At 38.3% G+C, this 15,674-nt stretch overlaps 1 long non-coding RNA gene across 1 annotated transcript in view; it reads right to left on the reverse strand.

Annotated features, from left to right (window-relative positions):
- Positions 1–14,890, reverse strand: part of LOC144220002 (uncharacterized) — a 72,309-nt gene extending 57,419 nt beyond the window's left edge. Inside the window, exon 1 of the long non-coding RNA XR_013331584.1 lies at positions 14,829–14,890. This is a non-coding gene — a long non-coding RNA (uncharacterized LOC144220002). The remainder of the gene's footprint in view (positions 1–14,828) is intronic.
- Between the last annotated feature and the right edge of the window lie 784 nt (positions 14,891–15,674).

Raw genomic sequence — 15,674 nt, forward strand, 5'->3', positions numbered from 1 at the left:
AGGCCACCTCAGCAAAAATTGGTAAGAATAAAATAAAGGCAAACCTAAGGACATCAAGGTTCATAATGATTTATAATAGTTTAACACACACATACACACACACTGCTATGTATGAAATGAATACTCCAACCTGCCCTTTCAACTTCCTCACTCCTAAAACCATGGCTGAAAAATAATCTTTAAGATCATTTAAACAGTTAAGGTGAGCATGTTTTAATATTCTGTCTTATTTCTCTATAATCTCCAAACCTCAGCTGCTTAAAACCACAATAAATAATTGTTATCTCATATAGAGTCAGGAATTCAGGAATGGTTTAACTGGATACTTCTGGCTCAACCTTATGTTTCTCATAAGGTTGTAATAAGATGCTGGCTGAGGCTGTGGTTATCTGAAGGTTTGCCTGGTCCACCAGTATCTTTCTCAAAGATGGCTACTGGCAAATTAAAGACTTATTGTTGGTGGGAAGCCTTAGTTCCTCCCCAAATGGAGCTCCACATAGAGTTGATGAAGTGTTCTCCTGACATGGCTGCTGGCTTCCCTCCAAGCAAAGTGATCCAATAGGAAGCAATGACTTTCATGATCTAGTCTCAAAAGTTAAAGTCTATGATTTGCACAATAAGGTTTTGAGTTTAGAGGACAGTGTTATTCATTGTAGAAGCAGAATACAGAAGGTCATGAATAATAGAAGTGAGAACCATTCACAGAATCAACATGGAGACTGGCTACCACAGTTCTCCCTGGTTCCTAATGATTCATATCCCTCAAATAAGCAAAATACATTCGCTTTTTTCCAAGGTCTCCAAAATTCTCATCCTAGTAGAAGTTCAAAGTCCAGAATGTCACCTTGTAAGTCAAGCCCAGTGCTAATATAGCCTCACAGGTGTATACCCTTGAGTACAGCCCACTGAAAACACTTGCTCCATAATCTGAAGGCCCAACAACAAACTATCTGCCTCCTCCCTCCCATAGCTAGCAAACAATGATAGGACAGACTAGGAACACTCACCTTGGAAAAGGGGGGAAACTGGAGGCACAAAAGGGGTCGCTGGTCCATTATAGTTCTGAAAAAAGGCTAATATTGGAACTGGAAATTTCCATATATATTGAACACTTCATTATTTCTGCCATATCCTATTGGTTACAGAGGTTAGATCTATTTGGTGTGGGATGCTGGCTGCTACCTCTGCAAATGGCAAAGCATACAAAACTCTTATGTTATGAAAGCTTCCCATTTCCAATTGCTTATGTTTTATGTTAAGAGACTTCTAGATTGTAACTAAGTAAACTAGTATTGCTTGTGTACTACAGTATCTGTTAATGATAACTAGGCAATAGTTTTAGAATACCAAAAGGAAGGATAGCTAGTGCTTAATTAATAGAATGTATCCCTTGTCCTACATGTGTAACTTACCATACATGGGCTTTGCTGTTCTCCTAGCTTTCTATCTATTGGCTGAATAGCCTCTTAAGAGAAGTTCCTTTATAATGCTTATTAGCTAGCAGGAAGAAAAAGTTCATAACTATAAGACAACATGGCAAGTTGGTTTAGAGCATTGGCTTTGGCAACAGAAACTTGGAATCACAGCCTCTACCAGTTACTAATCATGTACCTCCCTAATGGGGAAATTGAAAAGATGAAATGAGATAATGTATGTAACGTACTTGGCACACTCTCTGGTCCAGAGTAAGCCCTCTAATTATTATTTCTATTATATAAAATTATGGAGGGGCACCTGGGTGGCTCAGCTGGTTGAGCATCAAACTTCAGCTCAGGTCATGATCTCATGGTTCATGAGTTCGAGCCACACATCCAACTCACTGCTGTCAGCCTGTCAGCACAGAGCCTGCTTCAATCCTTGGTCCCCCTCTCTCTGCCCCTCCCCTGCTTGCTCTCTCTCAAACCAATAGATAAATACTAAAGTAGAATAAAAAAAATAATGGAAATTTTCTGTGTATTTCACTACTCTTTGGGTCAGAGTTTTTCCATTTGCAAAATTAGGGGGATGGACTCAATTTCTCAGGCTCCTCACAGCCTCACCAGCCTACAGTTTTTCCAGCTGAGTTGCCACAACTTTTTCTTTCATAATAATCACTTGCATTTACACGGCACTTTTAACTTCAAAATCATTTCATATCTATTATCTCTCTTGGTTTTCATCATCACTCTGTGAGGCAGTGGGAAGTGTAGGCAATATTATCCTCATTTGACTGATAAAGAAAATGAGATACTGAGAGGTTGTAACTTGCCCGAGAGATAGTTGGTTGCAAAGTCAAAACTATAGGAATCTGGCTTTTAAAGTTATCGCCCCCAGGTTCTTTTCTCTAGGCAACAACGGCCCATCTTAGTGTTTAATTTACTTTACTTCTGTCCAGGAAACCTGAAAAGCAGTTAAAGAAGTGCCCAGAAAAGACCACAGACTTTGAGTATAAATAATATGGGTAGTTCTAATCAAAACCAATGGGAGATAGGATGTGTACTACATCTCATTTGTCCACACCAAACTGAGAAGATCAATTTACTATGCACATTGACTCCCTCAAAACACACCATGATGTTGTAATATCTATTGATAGGATGCTGTCATTTCCAAGAGCTGTAACTTTTTAACCACAGGATGTGAGTAATTACTCAGTTCATCAGCTTTCTTCCTTTGCTGTTGATTGTTTCCAGTTTCAGCCAGGCTTTTTACATTAAAGGGATTAGCTTCTTGACTATTTTAATCAGTAGCCCTATTTGAAAATCAATGACTAGAAAACATGTCCAGAGGAAATAAAGGGCAGGTAGTTGGTGAACCCAAATTGATAATTAAGGAGTGGTACAGGGTGAAGCCGGAAGTGGATAAAGAAAAGGAGCTAGAGGAAATGTTTTCAGCAGCCTGTCTTCTGTCATGCTCCTTCCCTGAAGTGGGACTCATGCTAATTTACCAGGGCACTGAGCCAAAATGTTGGTCAAATATTGACTTTTCAGTGGCAACACTATGTGGTCACACCCTGGTTCAGAGTAACAATCCACCAGTACGGTAGGTGAAGCCCCATTACTCTGGATTTAGTCAAGGAACTTACTATCTTTTTTCTTTCTGAACCAGAATACCATTTCCATTTTCACAGTATTTATTTGGTATGGTCTTCAACCATTGAATTCCTGTGAATGAGACATCTTTCTTTCAAATCTTAGAAATACAGTAAAGGAGATTCCAACTGAAATATCCTGCTAGCTAGGAGACAGTGTGCTCAGTTCCCAAAAAGAATCTAAAAAATTTGAATGAAAAAAGCTACACCAAGTCACTTCAACCTTCTGACTGGTCAGCTTCAGTCTCTATGGAACTCTGAAGGCACAAGTTTTAAAAAATTATAGTTATGTTATATATAAATTATATATGTTTATGTAATATATAAATATATTTCTTATGTAGATATAATATTTAGCATATCAATCTAATGTTTATTATATAAATCCAATGTGTAAATCATAAATAAATATGATATTCATGTGTTTGTATCAAAACAGTAAGATCACCCAGCCAACAGAGCATTCTTTCAAGGATCTTGTGTCAAGAAATGACATGTTGTTGAAAGATGGAAAGTTTTTAAACAAGTTATTGAAATGTCTTAGCTAAAAATTTAGTTGAGGTCATAAACTTCCTTTAAAACATTTATATGAAGTTAAATGTCTGTTTATAAGGAACTGTAGATTCGATTTTATTTTCCCACTGGGAAGTTTGGGTGGAAACAACTCTAAAACAATTGCCTGTTCTTTAAGTCTTAAAATGAATACTTCCTCAGGCCCAACTGAAATGCAGTCAATTCATTTAGAAGATCTCTAGATGTTTTGTTTTCTGCAGAAACGTTTGAACTCTTTTGACACATGCAAAACTGTTGCTTTGTGAAAAAAGCATTGGGAATGGCAAGGTTTGCTCTCCTCTTGTCGGTCCATGAGTATCAGTCGATGATTTCACAACCTTCTTATGACCTAGCTCTCTATTAGTACCTTCAATGGGCGTGTGCTGTGAAAGGAGGCACAATATATTCTGCCTCTTTGATAAGGAACAGCTATGCCCCTCAATGTAATGTTTATTAGTATACATTACATTATCATATTATTAAATTTTGGGGAGGCTTCCCCCAAACCTCAATTACAAGAAAGTTACAAGAAGCCAGGTTTCCAGTTTGGCATCTGGGCTCTTCGCCTTGCCTGTAAGCTTCTTGGGGTCGTGACTCACATTGCTTTGACTTCCTTGTTAGCAGTTCCCATTGCACAGTCCCGGGGGCCACCAAACTGCAGCTGAATAAATGCTTGCAAGATTCATTGGTCCCCTACACTGATGAGAGAGGGAGCTGAGAGAGACCTCTTGGCCCAAGGTGCAGTCCTCGGAGAAATGGAGAAAGCCTCTGGGCTGGCCCAGCCTGTGTTTCTATTGTGACATCACTGGTGAATTTTAGTAGACATAAAGCTGTAACATAGTTAAAAAGGAGCATGCCCTTTTATTTCAGTTTTACCCGAGCTCTGGTTTGCCTGTGATTTCAGGCAGCACTGAAAAGTTCTCTTTACTATTTTTTTTCTGCCTCATAAATAATTTCCTGCGATTGCACCATATCAAAGACATCTGCGTTATTAAGGTGTAACAAAGTTATTGAAATGTTCTGGAAAGGCTATTTTATGATAACTTTTGTTTCTTTTTTACATTTGAGATGCAAGTTATAAAATATAAATTATTTTCTTTTTGCTCAGTTTTTATTAGCTTCTCATATATTTTTCAGAATTATTTTTTTTTCCCCAAAAGAGAACAGCAAAGGAGACAGTTTAAATGACAAGTATCTGTTTTTCACAATTGTGGCATATGGCCTTCTCTAGAGGCTATGAAATTTGAGAGAGTGATTCTCTCAAATCTCTCACCTCCTCACACATAAATGACTGCCTTGACCACGTATGGCTGAATGTTTTCCATTTCCTGGGCATGTCAGCATATCATTCAGAAATGAATTTCCCTTTCAGCCAGTCAGCAAATGTGTAAGGAGTATCTATACATAAACTATTTCCTAGGAAGTAAATGACTAGAACATTTTTTCCTGACATTTTCTTAAAAATGTTACAGGTCTGTACTGGCTAACAAAATGAATGAAATTGGGGCAATTTTATGAGACACAGACGGAAGAGGTCTAAAATATTGTCATTGCTAATAAAAAGCATGTCTGGCAATGAACAAAACATGTCAGCAGGAGAGAATGTAACGTTGCACTGATTTTACCACATTGAATAAATTAAATATAGGGATGGTTAAGCAGAAGGACTTCGGGTAATTTCTACTCTCTTTCTGTTTAGGTTTGGCCTACTGGGATTTGGAGTAAATGTAAATCTGTACTTTAATTTTTTTTAAGTTTATTTATTTATTTTGAGAGAGACAGAGTGTGAGCAGGGGATGGTCAGAGAGAGAGAAAGAATCCATAGCAGGCTCCCAGCTGGTCAGTGCACAGAGTACAACAGGGACCCAGAGACCAGTGAGATCAGCCTGAGCCAAAGTTAAGAGTTGGGTGCTTAACCAACTGAGCCACCCAGGTTTCCCTCATCCTGTACTTTAAATTATTTTTTGATGCCTTCTGTTGGAGACTTCTTATTTTGTTTTGTTTTGTTGTACGAGGTTTTGTATTTTTTTTTTTTTGGCATTAGACATACACTTAAAATGTATTTCTTTATTACCTCCCTAAACGAAATAATTACAGAAACTTGGTCAGAAGACATTTTAGAAAAGAAAATATTGAATGAATCACAATCCCATAAAGGACACTACTTTCAAAATTCCCTTGAAACTGACATCTGGTAATCATTGCATTTTAAACATATTCAAGTCCATCCTTACATGTTTCCAGATGCTTCTCTTTATATTCCTTTTAATGGGCAACACCAACCTAACTGTTGCACAATACATGTTTTGAAACATGTTTAGTGTCTTTAGCAATATTACTTTACAAGGGAAAAAGGTGAATATGGAAAACTGCATTTTTAACACCAATTTAGTTACTTGTGCCCTTTTTGCTGCCCTGTAAGATTAAAAGACATGACATTCCATATAGTCTACTTCCCCTTCTGGTGTTGCTCAGATCCTCAGCTAGAGGATTTCTACCTGTTGCATTTAATATAGGAAGCCTAACAGGACAACGGAGCCCTCAGGTTGGTGGGACCATTATGGGTCCAGGAAATATACTTATCCCAGTTATGCCACATCTTTGAAGGCTGCTTCCTGAAGTAAGAAGCAGACTCAGAAAAATCTGGTCATGAAGCCTTTCAGACTCAAAAGACCCATATCTACTAGGAAAGTAACTTATTAGTTTAGAATAAGAAGCTAAAATGTTGAGTGTGCAATCAAAAAAAAAAAAAAAGATCTCTGAACAGAGTGTGGCAGACTGCCTCTCTCTTTTCTACTTCTGGATATCAGGGACTCTCAGAGACCATTGCTCCATCTTAGAAACTGCCTGGGACATGCTACCAAATTATGGATCTCAGGCTAGTTTTCCGAGATTCTAAGGTGTATACTTCTCTTATTGGTGCCATTACTATACCAATCATTGCTCTGTCCGAGGACTGTCACAACTGGTTAGGATTCTGTTTCATAGCTTATTTTACATTGATTATATTCTTGTTTATGTTTTTATTGTGATATAGCCATTTTATGGCAAAGCCCCTGGTCTTAAATGTAAAGTGTAGTGGATTTTACACAGCTATATACACATGTAACTATCACCCAGATCAAGATACAGGACACCTCCAGCACTCAGAAAATTTCCTCGGTCCTCTCTCAGGCAATCCCATCTCCAAAAGGGAACCTCTATCCTGAACTGTATTCCCATAGTTGAGATGATCACCTTTTAGTTGGTTTGTCTTGATCTCATCTGGAAAAGTGTTTTAATCTCATTTAAATCTCAATTTTATTGTAGAATAAATTCATTTTGGGAAGTTTTCCTGTAAAAGATAACCCTGACCAGATTATGTGGATTCTACCTAAGTAGAAAAAAATGAATATGTTTAAAAAGTGCCTTTATAACTTTTTTATGCTGTATCTCTCCCCGGTTTTAATGCCCATTTACCTGCTTGCCCACCCCCTTACCTTGTAGCTACAATAAAATCTCAGGAGGGAAGAATTGGGCCTGGTAGGTAAATCTAGAGAGAGAGATGAAAATCAAGAACAGTTGAGAGAAATGTGGGGGAGAAACCAGTTTAGGGAAGGAATTGGTGATAATATGGATTAGGAAGACAGAGGAGTTGAAGATCTATTGGAGAGACAAATTAGTAAAAAGGGAACGATTGTGGGCAGAACTTAATGATTCAAAGACCCATAGAGCTCACCAGTCTCAATGAGCCAATTGATGCATTGGTCAGTATCTGCTTAATAAGTTTTTGTTCACTGCATCATAGGATTGCTTAAGTGACGTAGTATTGTATTGATTTAACATCTTATCTCCTCAGAATTGTCTTCCATGTTTGTTGTCTAAGCAAGCTTTGCCTTTCAATCTGGAACATACTATTTGGAAGAACTACTAGAAACTGTTCTCTGACTGACCTGCTAGCTGAAGCAGGATTGGTTAATGTCGATTGGTCTACTATAAACAAAGATATCCTAATAAGGAAACTTTAGGGCACCTTTCTTGTAAGCTAATGGAAAAATACAATGACCCATTTCAAAATAATGCCTTAAGTGGTTTTCATATTGAATATATATCGATTAGAGTATTCGAGCAAACTGGGGCACCTGGGTGGCTCAGCTGGTTAAGCATCCAACTCCTGATTTTGGCTCATGGTCTCTGACTGCACATAATCTGCTTGGGATTCTCTCTCCCTCTCTCTCTCTCTCTCTGTCCCTCTCCCAATCACACACACACATGCTCTCTCTCTCTCTCAAAATAAATAAACGAACATTAAAAAAAGAGTATTCTAGCAGACTATTAGCATATTTGTATAAATAGTTAAGGGAAAATATTTTATAAATAAAAGCTCGAAGTATTTTTTGGTTTTCCCCTGTATGGCTTCTTCTTTACGGTGCTAACATTTCTCCTAAACTCTACTTTTTCAGTAGAAAATTTGTCCCTATTAAAAAAAATGAAGGCAGACTTGATTCTTTGTAATTGTTTTACACAGAACTCTCTAACTTCCAAATTTATTCTTGGGATAGTCTAGAAATACTGCACGTAAATTGATGCCATAAAGAAGATGCAATATCTATACATATATATTTTTTAGTAAGTCATGAGTAGCCCACACTAATTTTAATGAAGTAAGGGTTTGCAAGCAAATCAATTTGATAGCTTCCTCTTTTTAAATTAAAGCTAGGTTCAATGAACATCTTAGTTAAACAGCTAGGTTGAACTTGGTCGAACAAGTACATTAAATCAGCATCTTCAAGAACAACCTGAAAGGAAAGAAAGGTCACAAAAACTTAACATGATCATCCAGAGCCTGCACACGTGTAGAAGGAGAAGAAATTATTCTATTTCTTTGACTTGGTGATTAATGTTTACAAGCTCTATTGAACGACTTCTCTTCCAGTGCTTGCCACTGTAATTACTGCCCAGCCTGTAAATACCTGATGTTTATGAAAAGCATCCCCTCCCCATTTGCCATGGGATGAATCTGACCATAGTAATCTAACTTCCATTAATATCAGGAAGGGATTCTCTTGTATTATCACAGAACTAACGGAAGAGTGGCGAGATCTGATATATCATAGGTGGCAAGGGGGTGGAGGTCAAAGTCACAGGCAAAAGAGAAAGTATAGAAGGTACTAAAGGAGAGAGAGGAAACATAGACAAAGCTAACTCTTAAGAGAAAAATTTTTAAGAGACAGATTCCCTTAAAGGAATCTTCCCTTTCTTTAGAGAAAGTCAGGGTTAGACACCTTTGGAGAGAACCTCAGAGGCCCTGAGATCTAACCCCAACAGTCAATGGGTGTGGGCATGTGAGCAGACTAGATCATAACCAATAATAGCAACTGGTAAAGGTCTTCCTTCCTTTCCTGAGCCAGTACCTATTTTGGGGGCACTTCTAGGGCTCTCTTGAGATCCCCTGAAGTAATAGCTTTTCCTTCATGAGTTCTACATCCAGGGCCAAAATATTTCCCTCCTTCCTGTGCTGATGAAGGGGCAAGTGAGGGAAGGGAGGCATACAATTTGGGATAACCTTTTGATACCATTATATTCATAAGTTACAAGAATGTTGCCCCAAGGATACAGTGTACAAAGCTCATTAAAGGAAACTATTGCAAAGAGCTCAGGTGAAACTGCCCTGCCCACTCCCTGTGACACACAGCATGGTGTGTGACAGAAACCCGGGATGGTTAGGGAAAGCATGACCAAGCATTACCAAGGCGGAAGCCGGCAGGGAGGAAAACCCCAACGTGTTCTGTCAGGTCAGCAGTCAGTTTGGCTATAAACAAGTAAGATTGTAATGTTCTGAGGTAATCCTGGTCTGACTCAGTCCTCTCAGGCCATTTTCATGAGTCTTCCGTTGAGCAAATAAAACAGTTTCACAATAATGCCATATTTAAATGTTATATTTCTGCTCATCTCCTCCTCTACTTATCCTTTCCTTTATTTACTTTCTTTGAGATGGGTCCAGTCATAATACAGAAATGACAGAAAAGAAAACAAGGGAAGAAATTGTGTAGTCTTCCTCTGTTGATGTCCACTAATCCCTCCACCTGAGACCACTTTCTCCAGGAACAGTTACTTGGGGCAGTGAAATAAGGGAGAATTGTTAAAGCACTTTAAAGCTGAAGCAACCTTCAAAATCCTTGTATTCAGTTCACTACATTTCTAGATGAGAAACATCAAGGGCCCACAGAGGAAGAGTGACTTGCCTAAATGACACAGGAAGTTAGTGGAAGATCCTGAATTAGATTTCCAGTCTTTTGATTCCTAATCTCAGTCTAAAAGTTTTTAAAGCAGAAAGAGGCCTCAAAAATTACGAGACACAAGACTGCTCAAATTCTACTTATGTTTTGTCCCAAGAAAGTCGTGTCATATTTTATTTTTTTATTTTAAGAAAGTCTTATCTTATTACAGTGTAAATGAGCTAACGTGGCGTGGTGATTGCTTTTGAACTGAAGAGGAAGAGCCTGAGGTCCATCCTGGGTCCTTCCTCCCTTTGGAGAAGGCCATGGGAACACTGCTCCAAAATGATTTGAAAACCACTAACGTTTCCTGATGCTTTTATTTTACTAATGGAGAGAACTCAGAGATCTAATAGGGCAGCACGATATGCTCCCTCTCCAGGATATTCAAGCAGAAAAGTCAGAGCCCAGAGAGACAGCCCTTCAGGTTTTAAACAATTTGAAACTTCAGAATGAAAGATGAGTTTTGAATTTATCTCCTTGAGGCCAAAGAAAAAGGGGAAACATGATTCACACTGTCCACCAGGAGAAAAGGTACCAACTGCTCAAGGGGAAGTTCCCGTGTATAAGGTCACCTGCACTCCTTTCCTCCCTAAAATCAATCCCAGACTTCTCAGTACTGTACATCTCACACGCTGTACACTCAGCTGAAATGTGAACATCTGAAGTGAGGGTACAGAAAATCACCCTACCCCTGAGTACACATATATGTCTTTCTTATGCATTTTAGCTTATAAAATTCTAAGGCCATATAATATTTATAAACAAATCAAAGATTTTTCTCAGTTACCCATCATTCAAACGTGACTGGCCAGATTGCTTTTATGAAATTTGGAGAGTATATTTGGGATGGTCTGGTTTCTATTATACGCATACATGAAATTCACTTTAGGTGAATTTCACCTTCTTGTGAACCTTCTTGTGAAGGCTATCAGTGAAGCTTCCCCCACTGCTTCCCCCCTGAACACTAGAGATAGACATGCTCTTTGCATTAAAATGCTACTATGCACAGACAAAACAACCCATGGTTTTACGAACATGCAGCAAAGCTCAACAGAAGCTGCAGGAATACATTTTATTAAACTCTGGCTGGTGAGTCACCTAACAGCACCAAGTAGACCAGCTAATATACCATACGTTTAAGTGAATATAAATAAAAATCACTTAGGTTTATGAGGCTCTTGCCTTACTTTAGCATGACCTGCTCCCCAACACAGCTCCACAGCAGCGTACAACCCATTAGCCAGATTTCGTAGAACAAGACCAACTCCATATTCATGCCACTATTTAAGTGAGAGTAAAGTATTAGTTAAATGATAGTTTTTCTCTTCATGAAATGACCTCCCAAAATAGTGACTGCCAACTGTGATGCTGAGACACTGTTCTGTGATTCCTAAATAGCAAGGTTCCCTTGGTGTCAAGGTCACTCTACTCTCTAGACTTTATGGTTTAATAAAGGGCAGGGTAGTGTGGAGCCTGAGTCTGGGTCATGGAAAGACATCTGAGCACACTCTCCTTAGCACACAGGACAGTATATTCTCCACTTAACATTGGGGGGGTGGGGGGCGAAGGGTTCTGGAAACTTAGATCTATGCAGGAAATCTCCTGAATCTTAATCCAAGTTAAAAGGCATATGTCTCTGCTACTGACTCTAGCTAATTTCTAAGGTTAAATTGCTAATGAGTAAGAACTCAAGACCTCTGGCATTGCTAAGAAACAGATCAGCTCCAAATAAAAGAGAAGGTGTAGGAGTCAGGCCTCTAAATGAGCAAAAGGATATATTCAGTAAAGGGCACTGCTAGTGGGGAAGGAATCTTCTTGGACATAGAACCTGAGAAGAAGATCTCTATTCTCTGGGAGCTTGCATCTGACCCACAAGTGAAACCACAGTGGAATCACCCAATTTCTAAATGGTTCTAGCATGTATCATACTCTGGAAGCCTTCCAGAAATTAGAGAACTCAAAGTAAAACTTAATGTCCATAGATAGTGCTGTTCCTATTCTATGAACATACCTTTGTATGTGGTTTAAAACATTATAAATGGTTTCTTTTGATTATAAAAAGAAATGCCCCCCCCCCCATTCTGGCTCACCTATATAGAACAATATGGAAATAAAGTAAGGTGCCTCATCTTAGAGGCTATAGTCCTATGTATTTATTTTATAGTCAACAAATATTTATTACACTTCTCTTAGTATATCTACTTGCTTAGTGATCTGGGCATAATGGAGCTAGACAATGTCCTTGTCCTCATTAGGCTTATAAATAAACAAGTGAATTAATAAATTAAAAATCATAATTACAGATTGAATAAACAGCTGATTAAATTAACAAGCTGGGTATTGAAATAACCTACCTGAAGAAGTGACAAAATATTCCTGTGAAGAGCCATATAGACAGTGGGCGGACGATATGGTCTCTGTGGCACCTATTCTACTCTGCCCTTACAACCTAAACATAGCCATATACCCTATACATGACCAGCTTGGTTGTGTTCCAATAAAACTTTATTTATGGAGCCTGAAATGTGAACTTCCTACAATTTTCACATATCGTAAAATAGCACGTTTAACTATTAACTATTAAAAAAAGGTTAAAACCATTCTTAGCTTGATGAACTATACAAAATCAAGTAGAGGGTCAGATTTGGCCTGTAGACATGCCTTGTTATGGTCTGAATGTTTGTTTCCATCCAAAATTCATTCACTGAAATCCTAATGCCCAATGTGATGGTATTAGGAAGTAGGACCTTTAGGGGGTACTTAGGTCCTCCCTCACGAATGGGATTAGTGCCTTATTAAAGACAGCTCCCTAGCCCACATGGGACTCCCTAGCCCGTTCTGACGTGTGCGGACACAGAGACAAGTCAGCAGTCAACAAACTGGAAGAGGATCTTCTCCAGAACCTAACCATATTAGCACCCTGATCTTGGACTTCCAGCCTCCAGAATGTGAGAGATAAATTCCTGTGGTTTAGAAGCCACCCAGTCTGTGGTACTTTGTTAGAGTTGCCTGAATGGATTGACATGCCCTTTGCATTAACTCCTGGCTACGTGATTCAGGGAGAAGGGAAACAGTTAACTTAGGTAGGGCTTGGTATGGCTTCTCTGAAAAGGTGACATCTCAGTGGATGAGAGGAAACCAGCTGTGGGAAGAGCTAGAGGGAGAGTATCCCAGGCAAAGGAAATAGCAAAGAAAAATCCCAAGCAGTGAAAGCCCAGGATCCCAATGTTGTACTTTGGGGTTTATTAAGGAATGAAACATTTAAGCAAAAAAAACACCTAAAAATAGATGTCTTATTACACCTGTGGGTATTGATCTCCAGTCACTTGTTGATAAATGTTGTCAAGAGGATGGCATAAACATGGCATAAATAATCCTTTAATGAAATTTCACATTCTCTGTGATCGTCTTTGGCAAAGACTAAGGAGTTGATTTTTTTTCTTTTGTGTCTGATTACTTGGCAGAGCAAAAGGAGAGTCATTTAAAATCTCTGTGTCAATTAAATTGAATTATCCTGTAGAAACGGTAGACATTTTTCATTGAATGTTTTTACTGTATGTCTATGTCACTGAGTTCATAACCATATGTTTGCCAGCCAAATGTTATAATTCACTTTGGTAGGCTTTGTACAATGAGATTATGTGCAAAGATGAATAAAATATACTTAGTTGTATATACATTTAGAAGTCTATTCATCAGTGTTTTACATATTATATAAAAAGCTTTTATGTTACCACAGATTTGTAACCTGGCCATCTGGATAGTACGATTGGAGAACATCCATTAAAGTGAATGATGAAAAGAAATGTCCAAATAGTGTTTTATATAGTGTTTTTTTTCTGAACCCATATTTCATTTGTGATTTCAAAGCTGGCATAGGAAAAGAAAAGAGAGAAAAAATTACTTGCAGAGACACCTTATGTGGAAGAGAGATGATTATTTCTGTCTATATTTTAAATCCGTGACAGAACTTCAAATCTTACCCAGATGCTGGTAAAGGGGAACATTTTCTTCATTTTAGAAATAATACCCAGAGAACACACCCATCTGTCGGTTGTAAGAAAATGTCCAAGTCACATGTTTATCAAGAGAGCCCAAAGGGTTTGTGAAAGCTAAAATACGCCAAGAACAACAACAACAAAAATCAAAGAAAATAGTAGGCAGTAGTTTTTAAAATGTGTTATGTGTTCCTGGTGAAAATGGTATCTAGGGTGTCTGTTACATACAAAGTACCTCACAATATTAAATTTACGATGTTAAAACAGTGTTAAAAAAGATGTCTAAGAGATTCATCTCAGATGTGAAACAGAAAAATGTTGGATGAGATCATTAAACGCTTGGTACCTATTTCAAATTTTCACCAGGTGAATAAACATATCTTAAGAGCCTTTACCTTTGTTAAGCTGCATCATTGCATAGTTTAAGGGTGTGGCATCGTGTAGGAATTTGAGTGTTTTAGGTTTTACAATGGGTTATGACAATCTTTAAATATAATTTTAATTAAATTCAACAGTCATGAATCTTACTCCCTGTAGGGTCCCAACTATGAAGAGGGTGAAGAATGAAATATCTTCCCAAGATTTCAGGTCCATTGGGGAAAAAAAACAAAAAAAAACAAACAAAAAAAAAACAGTCTCGAAGAACTCAACCTCGAAGCAGAGAAATTAAATACTATAATAAAGGGAGAAAGTATATAGGGAGCAGAAGGAAGGAAACGGTTAATTTTGAAGAAAAAAATCGAGGATGTTTCATAGATGAGCTGGCATGTGAGCTGGGCTTGCAACAATGAGGATACAGGGGAAAGCATCCGGCCACAGCCGTTCTCATCCATGGGAACCCACCATATAGGTTTTAGAGCAGGAAGTGCTCAGATCAGTTTTGATTTGTTTTTGTTTTTCAGTTTTAAAAAGTTGTAAAATGGAATAAACTTCCAGAAAAGTACATACCTCATAGATGTTTGGCATCTGGCTTTTTCTGAAACAAATTCCTGTATAAGTGACTCTTCTCCTACCAGGGGGAAAAAACAATAAATCATTAGTGCAGAACCCGGAAGTTCCTGAGGCAGGGCTGTCTTCATGGGGGTATAACGTGAATGAGTGGTGGCATCAGGCTTGGCACTGAGCAGGGTCCCTCGCTGCCTGAATGCCCTACTGCTGTGTCTTGAAATTCTTAATAATTTTGAACAAAATACCCCACATCTGTCTTTGCATTTGGTCCCACAACTTAAGTAGCCTTTCCTGTCCCCAACCCTCATTCCACAACACATTCATATCTACAGTTTCCTCCCCTTCCTCCCAGGGGTAACCATTAGTTTTTCTTTTCTTTTCTTTTTAAAAATGTTTTTAAATGTTTTATTTATTTTTGAGACAGAAAAAGACAGAGAATGAGAAGGGGAGGGGCAGAGAGAGAGGGAGACATAGAATCCTACGCAAGCTCTGGCTCTGATCTGTCAGCACAGAGCCCCCTGCGGGGCTCAAACCCAGCCAGGAAAGTGAGGTCATGACCTGAGCTGAAGTCAGAGGCCCAACCGACTGAGCCACTCAGGCACCCCTAGTTTTTATTTTCTTTTTATACACATAGATTTCCTGGATACACAAGAATGAACAAAATAGTTTAAATTATTTTTTTATGAACATTATGTAAATAGTTGTGTACGTGGTTGTGTCTGGCATTTTTGACTCAACATTTTGTGGTAAAGAATAGTCATATTGTGATTCATTCATTTTCTCAGTTGCATTTGTAATGAGCTCTATCTACTAGATTACACAAGATTGTTGGTCATGAGGGGAAGA

The sequence above is a fragment of the Crocuta crocuta genome, unplaced genomic scaffold, assembly GCF_008692635.1.
Source record: "Crocuta crocuta isolate KB4526 unplaced genomic scaffold, BGI_CrCroc_1.0 scaffold19, whole genome shotgun sequence".
Taxonomy (NCBI): Eukaryota; Metazoa; Chordata; class Mammalia; order Carnivora; family Hyaenidae; genus Crocuta; species Crocuta crocuta.